Source organism: Electrophorus electricus, chromosome 4, assembly GCF_041902795.1.
Source record: "Electrophorus electricus isolate QZ-2024a chromosome 4, ASM4190279v1, whole genome shotgun sequence".
Classification (NCBI taxonomy): domain Eukaryota; kingdom Metazoa; phylum Chordata; class Actinopteri; order Gymnotiformes; family Gymnotidae; genus Electrophorus; species Electrophorus electricus.
The window spans coordinates 2823947-2830000 of NC_137500.1; the positions used below are offsets into that span (position 1 = coordinate 2823947).

Below are 6054 nucleotides of genomic sequence, written 5' to 3' on the forward strand. Positions count from 1 at the left end.
AGGTGTGTATTGATTTTTTTTCTCCTTTAAGGAGTTTGTGTTTTGCCTCCATTTCCATGTATCCTGTGTTTTAATCTTTATGTTTCTTTTGTGTGTAGATTATGTTTGCTGTGGTTACAAGCTTTTTGGTCTTTAACTACTGTGGATTTCTCCTGCTGAAGGTTTTTGTTGTTTGTTTATGTTTCTTTTGTTTACTTTGCTTCTGTTACCTTTGGGATCACTGACTGTATTTCCAGTGTGTTACAGCAAGGTTTTGACCACTAGCTGCATAAATCCTTGTACATGTTGTATAACTCCAGGTGAGGTCTCATCCACACTGTGCATTTGTGGTCCTGGAATATGATTCATCTCTCTGTGTGTGTGTTATATTGGGCAACTATATATTCCCTTCATTTGCATTTTTTTCAAGTTTTAGCATGACTATAGATCTCTGCATGTTGGCTGAGACATTTCTTATTGTATTATTATGTTATTTCATTACGCAGGAAAATTCTTATTATTATGCCAAAGAGGTGAGATTCATCTTGGGAAAACTAGTTTTATGTTCCCCTGTGCAGTTTTAGTCTGTTTGTGTTAATATTTGGAAGAAAGCAAGTGAGGTTTGCTGCCTACATTTACCTGATGGTTTTATCCAAAGTGAATTATGACTGACTACAACTTAAGCAATTGAGAGCAACTTGGCAGTGGTGGGGCTTGAATCACCAAGCTTCCAATTACAAGTTAAGCACCTTAACTACTGAGCTACCACTGCCCCGCCTTTTAATGAAATTAAACAAAAGGGATATTTAACAAAAAGAGAAACCTGCCCAGTACTGTAATGGTTTGTAGTTGATGAAATGAGCTGAGTGCAGAATTAGCAGCTATATAGCAGCTATTATCAGCTAATTAACAGATATCAGAACAGTTTCTGAGTCTACAACTGAAGGAGGTTTTTGTGCACAACTATCGCTACCATGCAGATGTTTGGGTAGTTTACACTCTGACACTTGGAATTCAGAGGGTTACACCACTGAGATCTCTATCCAGAAGATCACAGTCTAATTATTAGTACTGTTGTATATTTCTATAGGTTTCATGACAATAGGTGTTACTAATGTTAGTATAGTAAATTATTGAGTTATAAACTGGGGGTAGGCAGGAATAAATTAGGTAGAGGCAGGGGTAAACTGGAGAGAGACACAGGGGTAAACTGGAGAGAGGAGGGGTAAACTGGAGAGAGACACAGGGGTAAACTGGAGAGAGACACAGGGGTAAACTAGAGAGAGACACAGGGGTAAACTGGAGAGAGACACAGGGGTAAACTGGAGAGAGACAGGGGTAAACTGGAGAGAGGAGGGGTAAACTGGAGAGACACAGGGGTAAACTGGAGAGACACAGGGGTAAACTGGAGAGAGACACAGGGGTAAACTGGACACAACAGAGGAAACTGGAAGCAGCTCCATCAGCAGATTGATGACTTCTCCAGAGGAATAATAACAATGGGGTATAATTTTTTTCAGCTGCAGCTGTCTGAATGGATTAAAGACTCAGTCAGAGCTTGAAGGCCTGAAGAGGAACCAGATACACTGATCCTGGATCAGCTCATGGGCATAGATAATATATTCAACCATCTACATACAGCTTGTACAGTTTTTCAGATGTAATACCAAACACATCCAAAAAAAAGTCAAATTTAACATTGTACTGTTGTGAGTCAGTGTGTTGTGGTTCCTAGAAGAGTGATTTTCTATAGATGTGTGTTGTTCAGTAGTGAGTGAGTGTGATGGGGCATCTCTCCTCCACAGAGTGTGTTATTGTTCTGTATCACATCCTCCCCCTCAACACCTGCAGCAGTGCAGTCTCTGTGCAGTCTGACTGAGGGAGGTTTTTGTATGACTCTCTAACACTGTGTGAACACATAGCCACTATGTTCACTCTGACAGTAATAATCTCCTGCATCTTCAGTCTGGACTCCTCTGATGGTCAGAGTGAAGTCAGATCCAGATCCACTACCACTGAAACGAGCTGGAGTTCCTGACTGTAAGCTAGTAGCCCTGTAGATCAGGAGTTTAGGAGCTTCTCCAGGTTTCTGCAGGTACCAGTGTAGAAAGTCATCATTATACACTGCAGGGTTTGTTCTACAGCTGATGGTGACTGTGTCTCCTGGAAGAGCAGATTTCACTGAATCTTGAGTCACTGTTACCTGACCTCTGGATCCTGGGAAATAAATAAATAAAATCATAAAAAGGTAACATTTACCTGTACAGATACCTTTGTTTAGTTACTCTAAATCAGTGAATAGTGCATTTTAAATAAGAGTAGTAGACCTGTGTCACATGGATAGTTCACCACAGAGGTAAAGCAGTGAGTTACCTTGAGTCCAGAGGAGCAGTGTGCAGATGAAGATGGGGATCAAAGTCATGGTTGCTGTGGGTGAAGTTGCTGGGGCAGGCAGCTCTCAGTCATGAAGTGTTAAACTCACAGGACTATAAACACTCCCAGAGCACTGAAGCAGGTGCTGCACATGCAAAGTGACCTCTCTGTATTAATACACGTCTATCAAATACTTTCTGTTACTGCTCTGTTTTAATACACATCTACCAAATACTCTCTGCGGTCTCTCTGTATTAATATACGTCTACCAAATACTCTCTGTGGCCTCTCTGTATAAATACGCATCTACCAAATACTCTCTGTGGCCTCTCTGTATTAATACACATCTACCAAATACTCTCTGTGGCCTCTCTGTATTAATACACGTCTACCAAATACTCTCTGCGGTCTCTCTGTATTAATACATGTTTACCAAATACTCTCTGTGGTCTCTCTCTGAAGTAATGCCTCCACTGAATACCTCTTACATAACCATATTTAACAGAACCAACCATACTAGAGAACTATAAACCTTATAATACAATGTAATATATAGATGAATAGAAATAATATTTCTATTCAGTATGAACAATGTCATAAAACTATGCTACAGTGTGCTGATTATTGGATAACTGGAGCTGATGAACAGATTTAGAGAGAATGATAAATAAGAAGTATCTAGTACATTTTAGGTAAGTATTTCTAAAAGTGTGTGTGGTGTAGTGCTCTCAATCGCTCCTCTGTACAGGATCTCCGTTGTGCCTGCAGTCTACATACTTTCCACAAGGGGCGCTGGTGAGTTGTACAGTGGATGTCTAAGATGTGAAGCAGAGTGTTCTGACCAGAGTAGAAGAACAGAACTGCAGTTACAGCCACAGCAGCTCACTGACTCTTAGTGCTGCATTTAGGGAAGAGGAGGAGGAGCTCTACCATCTTCCATGATGACCTCAGTCAGTTGTAATGTAATGTAACACACTTACACAGCCCTGAACAATGGAGCTTATAGTCTGAAGAATGCTCTTTTTTCTTAATTCACCACTCGGGTGGGTTTAATTATTGAGTTTTCTTTTCACTTCAATAAAGCTTCATTTTGAACTTGGTCTGTTCTTGTATTATTTTATTATTCACTATCTGCACTGTAAGATTCTTTGCACTGGGGTGTGTTGTGCTTGAGTAAGTTGGCCTAATGTAAGTTGAACATCTGCAAAAAGTGTTGTTCTATTCTGGGAAGGAGCAGGTTTCTCAGGGCTGTAAACATTAATCTGTTTCACCCCACTGCTCTCGCTCTCTTTCACTCTGACTGGTATTGACATTACTAGAGACTAGTTTCAGTTCTTCATTTTATATCTGAACATTAAATACACAGGCAAAGGAAATAATTACCAATAACACAGTATCAAGATTGAATAAAAATGATGTTCTCTAGTAAGTAAGTTTAGATAATGAATATAAAATGTATTGAAAAATGTAATGGAATGCTTCTCCCCCCATGAGTCACGTGGTTTGGCCCACCGCATGCAGGGGAATTACGTTTGTTGTCACGCCCCCTACATGATGGCACGCACCTGTACGGGGTTCACGTTGAGTGTATGTCTGTTTATTTAATGCCGTGTCAGTGTGGGCCTCATGGTTGGTCGTTGTTAGTGTTAGTGTAATGTTAGTGTCAATGAGTGTGTAGCTGCTGTTAGTATAACCCAACGTTTGTACCATTTTATGTTGTCGTTGTTGTTTGTGTGTTCCTGTCTATTTAGTATTATTATGTATGAGTGCCACGCATGTCCTTTATGTTTCATGTCATTAAATGTTTCACATCGTCAAGGGAGTCTGTGCGTCCTGCTCACCGCCATGATAGCAAATACATGAATGAATGAATGAATGAATGAATGAATGAATGAACAGTCACATACTTGAACACTTCTGTCCATTTCAGTGAGTTTGTAGGTATTTTATTATTTCTCTATTAGCAGGAGAGCAGAGTGGTGCAGTGGAAGTGTGCTGGGACCATAACCCAGAGGTTGATGGATCACAACCATCCTCTGATAATATCCTATACTAAGATAAGACTACATTAACTCCCTAAGTGATAACACAGACAAAATAACCCAGGGCCCAAACATAAGGGCAGGCCTTCCCTGCTTTCCAGAGCACACACAAATACATACATACTATATACAAATTTACAACAGTGGCCAAGTTAGAGGGATCAAACAAGCTCAGAATCAGAGTAAGTGGGAAAAGAAGCCAAGCACCAAATCAAATATCAAAACTGACACAAACAGATGTCCAAAATATCATCTTTCTCTTTTTTATTCCTCCAAAACACTTCCTTATATCCCACCTCCAGGCAGGGCCTTGTTTCAGGGTTGGACAGTGAGTATGAAGATCTGTAGAGGAACTCTGGACTGGGTCTGGGGTAACTGGAACTGGAGAGAACAGAGCTCCACACACACATACATATGACACAGGGGGACACAGGACGTAACTACTGTCTCATGCTCTTCACCTGCAGGTCAAGAGCATTAATGTAACTGTCCCCACTTTTACATCTTAATGAGTTAAATGTAAATGTAAATGTTGTGATAATCTTGTGTCTCTCAGTGTGGAGGTGCAGGTGTATCCAGTACAGTTCAGAAGCAGCCCTTCACTCTCTGTTCTGTAATGGTGATTTATATCAGTGGATGTGTGGAAGCACATGAGCAGACAGCACTCCAGTTGTCTGGTAGATGTGGGGACTCTTTAGGAGGAAGGATTTCCTGTCTGCTGGTGTTTTGGTCCTCCTGGACTTCGTCTTTCTCTTTGGTTTGTGTGGTTGAGCTGCTGCAGGTATTTAGACTGTGATATGTGTCCTTTTAATTACCATTATCATTACTCTCCTCATGTACACACACACACACACACACACACACACACACACACACACACACACACACACACACACACACACAATCTTCTCACATTCTCACATAATAATTGTATTAACGCTGCTTAAAAAAATGTGTAATAAAAGTACTGTTTGTAATATATTTATGCAGGTACTTATGCAGATCAAATAAAATTCATTTATTTATTTCAACATCAGTAAAATATTAATCATATGAAACTAATAATACATTATTTGTGTTGAAATTATGTTCCTTCCTTCTTAGCATAGCAAAACTTTAGTTTGTGTAAATGGTAAATATTGTGACTTTTTCCCTGGAGAGAAATTCCCAGGATGATGTACTCAGCTACACTACACAGTAATTCTAGATTGTCACCCTCTGTCCCATCATCACCTGAAATTATCCAGAAATGAACATAGCAGGACTTTAAAATATCTATTTTATTCTAAAAAGAAGGAAGAATTAACTACACATACCAGTTGCTGTCTGGACAGTTTAACACAGTATTTCCTCAGCAGCTTTTCCAGGATCTCCAGGCTAAAAACAGCAGTAAAATGATTAAAAGAATCAGGAGTAACTCAGACCAGTTCACTAGGTAGTGTTCACCTGTCCTTATATACCACAGTGATGTGTTCATATATTACTGCCTTTGTCCAGAACCTGAGTGTGGAAGCAGGACGTTATCAGGGGTTGGTTTAAAGGAAAGACATTAACTTGCTACATATGTAGAGATGTAGATATCTATTACACAATGATGACAATTTAAAAGAGCAAACGGTTCAGTACTGTAGTGTTTTGGAGTTGATGATTTGAGTTGAGT

The 6054-nt window shown here is 39.8% G+C and overlaps 1 long non-coding RNA gene across 1 annotated transcript in view; it reads right to left on the reverse strand.

Moving 5' to 3' along the window:
- Nucleotides 1-4282: 4282 nt before the first annotated feature.
- Nucleotides 4283-6054, reverse strand: part of LOC118240934 (uncharacterized) — a 1871-nt gene continuing 99 nt past the window's right edge. The window contains exons 1-2 of the long non-coding RNA XR_004775711.2: nt 5711-6054; nt 4283-5225 (exon numbers count right to left, since the gene is read on the reverse strand). The exon at nt 5711-6054 is cut by the window's right edge and continues 99 nt beyond it. This is a non-coding gene — a long non-coding RNA (uncharacterized LOC118240934). The remainder of the gene's footprint in view (nt 5226-5710) is intronic.